Source organism: Coturnix japonica, chromosome 1 (assembly GCF_054131305.1).
Source record: "Coturnix japonica strain WE chromosome 1, WE-NBRP24, whole genome shotgun sequence".
NCBI classification, from domain to species: Eukaryota; Metazoa; Chordata; class Aves; order Galliformes; family Phasianidae; genus Coturnix; species Coturnix japonica.
This window is the reverse complement of record NC_140663.1, coordinates 149,282,782-149,287,358: the sequence shown is the minus strand read 5'-3', so window position 1 is coordinate 149,287,358 and position 4,577 is coordinate 149,282,782. Positions and strand designations below refer to the sequence as shown.

General features: G+C 33.3%; 1 long non-coding RNA gene across 2 annotated transcripts in view; it reads left to right on the top strand.

Moving 5' to 3' along the window:
- LOC146762776 (uncharacterized) overlaps positions 1-4,235 on the top strand; it is an 11,174-nt gene extending 6,939 nt beyond the window's left edge. For both annotated transcript variants that reach the window (XR_014948585.1, XR_014948583.1), the window contains 3 exons: positions 64-188; positions 853-1,045; positions 4,015-4,235. This is a non-coding gene — a long non-coding RNA (uncharacterized LOC146762776). The remainder of the gene's footprint in view (positions 1-63; positions 189-852; positions 1,046-4,014) is intronic.
- The last annotated feature ends 342 nt before the right edge of the window (positions 4,236-4,577 follow it).

Sequence of the window (4,577 nt, the reverse complement as noted above, 5' to 3'; positions counted from 1 at the left end):
CTTTCCTGAGTTTTTCTCTTTTTTTTTTTTTTTTCCCTAAATATATCCCATCGAATGATGAAGGTAAAAATAGTGATGCTGTGGATAATGAAGTCAACGGCAATCAGAAAACAATGGTGATAGACGATGGAAAAAGAAACAGGCAGGAAAACTTAACTGAGATGCTCTGATGAAAACATCACTGACAGGTAGGATAAAATTAAAGAAAAATTCATAACAAACAAAATAGGCATGGAGAACATCATTTATGCCTCTGGGAACAGAAAGAAAGATGCTGATTTGGGAATGGGGAGCATGTCATGAGGAAGGAAGAAACGAAAACTGTCCATCTTGAAACAGAGTGTAATTAAGGTAACACTGAAATCAGAGCAATCAAAAATAGATAGTAAAAGGGCAAACAGAAATTTCTTCCCTATACCTACTATGGTTAAGAGACCCAGAGATTGAGCTGTCAAAATTGCTATCAGCAGGAATTCCCCCCACTCTGCTCTTTTGGGATACAGAGACTTTTTTGTCCACAGGCATATAAAATACTAATCTTCTAAGACTGATTAACAGTGACATTTGAGTAGGAAAAAAAAGCTGCAGAGAAAAGGTAATATGGCATTATTTTGATAGAGGTGAGCCCTCCTTTTAAACTTCTGTTTATTTATGACAGCTTTACCTTTTATTTTTATATTTTTTTTCCTTTTTTACCTTTTACTTAATACATAAAATAAGTAGGTTCTCATAGATGGCACAGATAACTGTACCTTATACAAGAAAAAAGTGAGAATAAAGATGTTTTAGGATCATTCTTTTTTTTTTTTTTTTTTTTTTTTTTTTTTTTTAATATATATATTTCCATTCTAGAACAGTAAACAAAGGAGAAAGATAAAAAGCAAAACTCTTAAATCATTGTGGATATGCAGTACTGCAGACTCACATGGAAGATATATTCACATCAATCTGTTGCCCAGAGATGCACTTTGAGGAGTAAAGAAGAAGAAAGAGGGACAACTTGTCTGAGTGCAACCACTGGAAAAATCTTCTATCGTAAACACTGGTGAGAATTCTGAACCCATTCTTTTGAGTTAAACCCCTGGAGATTTCCTTTTATTATCATCACTGTTTTGGTGGGGTTTGTATGTTAAGATTCCCTACATTGAAGACTTCAAATAGAATTGCGGACAAAGTGTAGATCAGATGATTAATTTTACATTCACATCATACTGGGTCACTGAAGCTCAAGAATGCTGTGTGAAAAGTTCAAATATTACCACACAGATGCTTTACCTGGTTGATATTCCAGATATCTTGATTTACTACCCTTGTATCCAACAGACAAAGTCAGGTTAGAATAAGAAATGCAGAGGAAATATAAGAGTAAGAATATAAAAATATAAGAGTAAGAATAAGAAATATAGAGGAAAGACAAAGGAAAAAATAAGAATTTTGAGGAGGCATATCTCCACTGTAGTTTTCACAACAAAAGAAGAGGTCTAAATGAACTCTGATAAATAACAAAGAACAGGAACATAATGATACTTTGAGATGTGGAAGGTTTTTTTCCGTGAGATGGTAAAAAATTAAAAGTAGTAAAAAAAATCCATAATGAGTGTGTTTCATAACACTGCTTGGGAAAACAGACTGGAATTCATAAGAAGGCAGACATGGATACGGTGATTATAATTAGTAAGAATAAAAATATTAAAGCCTGAAAGAAAAGATACTAAGAAATTATACAAGTAAAAAAGATAGTTCTTTTCAGTCTGGATTTTTTTTTTTTTTTTTTGACAAGAGTATAGTAGATACATGGTTTTTACCAGAGCACTCTTTTCAAAAGAAATAGGATTATATTCTGTTACAACATATATCAAGACATACCTCTGAAAGTCATGTCCATGAACAAGCTCATTAAATTAATCTCCATGCCTTAGAGTATAATAAAAAAGGAGGGGGAAAAAAAATCTAAAAATAAAAAAGGCAAATCCTACAAAGTTCCTAGCAGGCATCAGACAGAACTTCAGAGAAGCAAGAACCATTATTCAGAGAAAGTTGGTTTAATTTCTTCCTGTTCCCTTCAGTAAATAAATAAATAAATAATAAGAAAGGGAGGCAGTAGATCACCAGACACACATAACTCACTATATTTTAAAAAGAAAAAAATAAATAAATAACCGTGCTTAAACATTACTGCAGGTTCAATGTCTCAAGTCAGTACCAACATATTTTTACTACAGTTTCAGCTGTAGCACAGTCTGGCTCTTGAGTTTTTACATTCTGCAGCATCTGGTGCAGCCATTACTTTCCAAATATCTATAGGTAGACTTGGGTGGGATTCATCTGTCTAACTTAGATGTTTAGTAGCTAGATAATCTATTTTAAACATAACCATCAAATTCTGGTTTATCACTCTAATCTCTTTTTATTATCAACAGTAAGGAAGAGAAATCTCCAGGGGGCTATTCATCTCCTCTTAGATAACATAGGCTACAAAAGTAGCATAGGTATGAGTACAACTTGCTTGCTTGCATAAACTAGGGACAGATTAATCCCAACAACAATTTTTGCTGTTGAAATTTGATTTATTAGAAAACAAACAAACAAACAAACAAACAAGCAAACAAAACAGAAAACAAAAAACAAGCAACAACAACAACAAACAAAACAAAAAACAAACAAAAAAAAGCAAACAGAAAAACATCTCTAACTGCATTTCCAAGACCTTTGTTCTGGTTGACAGAACTGACCTGGACAAAACTTTTTTTTCCCTATGTTTTCTCTAGTAATTTTATGATAGACTATTTCTTAACTAATAGACATCCCCTTGTTCTGATTTGCAAAAGTCTCCCTGGCTTTCTTTTTAAAGCTTCTTTAATAAGCATTGATTCAGTGAAGAGAATCTACTGGTCTTGTTTCCTGAAAGTACCAGTTGAAGCTGTGTATTTGTGTATTTTGCTGAGAATACTCTGTAAACTACCATTCCCAGAATGCTTTCCCATTGCTATGACACTAATCTGCCCAAATATTCTGAGAACAACTTTAATCTCTTGAATGCGTAAACTGGATAACTCAGTTTCCTGCTATCTAATTTGCACTTGCAAATGTCAGTTTGCCTGTAGAAATGCAGATCCTTACACATGTAATATTTGCATCTACACATGTTTTGAAAATTTGCCTTTAGGCAGGCAATCACATTATCTCAGAGCAAATTGTTCCCTCTCTTAAAAGCAGAAAAGTTACCACGGCTTCAGATGAAAGGAATACTTCAGCTAAAGGTCAGGAAATCCAGCAGTAATTTGGCTTTAACTAGTGCTTTAGATCTCAACTTTAAATTGTAATTAAAGATTGAGGTAGAAGTATGAAATTCTAATGAGGAAGCTGTAGGCAATATTTTTCAGTGTTGCATCATGTTCTCTGTTATTTCTAAAAGCCGAATATCATTTCTGTATACTCTACATCATTTGACAGCTTGTTACTTTTACACAGAAGAACATGGAAGTTCTGTGAGTAATACCAGAACAGTGGTATAAAAGAAAAATCTAACAGCATATTCTTTTATTTAATTATAACTCTTTTTTTCCCCCTGTTTTAATTTTTAATTAAATTTATTTATTTATTTATTAATAAATTCCAAAGACTTACTGTTATTTTTAGTCAGTTTGTTCTTCTTTTTCTGTTGAGATTCTTCTTCATGCTTTACATGCTGGCTAGTAATTCAGGGAAATAACTAAATAACTAGATAGATAGATAGATAGATAGATAGATAGATAGATAGATAGATAGATAGATAGATGGGGGGTGGAGGTTGAGGAGAGGGGTGGGGGGGAAGAAAACAAAAGCTGGCTCTGTTAAGAAGGAATTAAGGAAATGAATCGCAAAACTGCTAGCTGGCATCTGCAGACGTACTGGCCAAACCTGACTAATGCTATCCATTATGTCCAAGGCTCACACAGATGGATACAAATTCATTCTATTGGTTTTGTTTGGTTTTGTTTGTTTGTTTGTTTGTTTGTTTGTTTTTCCTCCCAGGTATTTGTTGACTTACTAAAACAGACTCTACATTCTCAAACTCTTCACTCTGAAGTGAACTACATAATTCAGTGTCCAAGAATGTGCTTCATTCAACATTTATATGTAGGGAACCTTTCTCAGCCCTTGCCACCTGCCTTTGCCTCATAGTGAAAATGACTTTTTTATTTTTCAGATATTCAAGGATAGGTATTATGCATTTAAATTCCTGTTCACTACAGCAACTTTTAATGGCATTGTAATGACTTGTAATTTCTTATCCTCATGCGTCTTATCAAGAAAGTGATATTTTCTATACTCATTTTTAATATCCTAAACATATTTGGATAGTTTGCTGCTTGGAAAGCAAATGAATGGCTAACTTGATCATGCCACTCTCTCAGTACAAATACAGATGTTGACTTCAGTCTATCATCTCAGAAGCAAGGTGGTGTTTCCTGAGACGTAAAATCCTCTATTTTGAGTTATGGCAATCTTTACAGATTTCATATTATTCAAGTCAGACAAACTGTTTGTTTGTTTGTTTTTGTTTTGTTTTGTTTTTCTGACCAGTTGTTTAATTC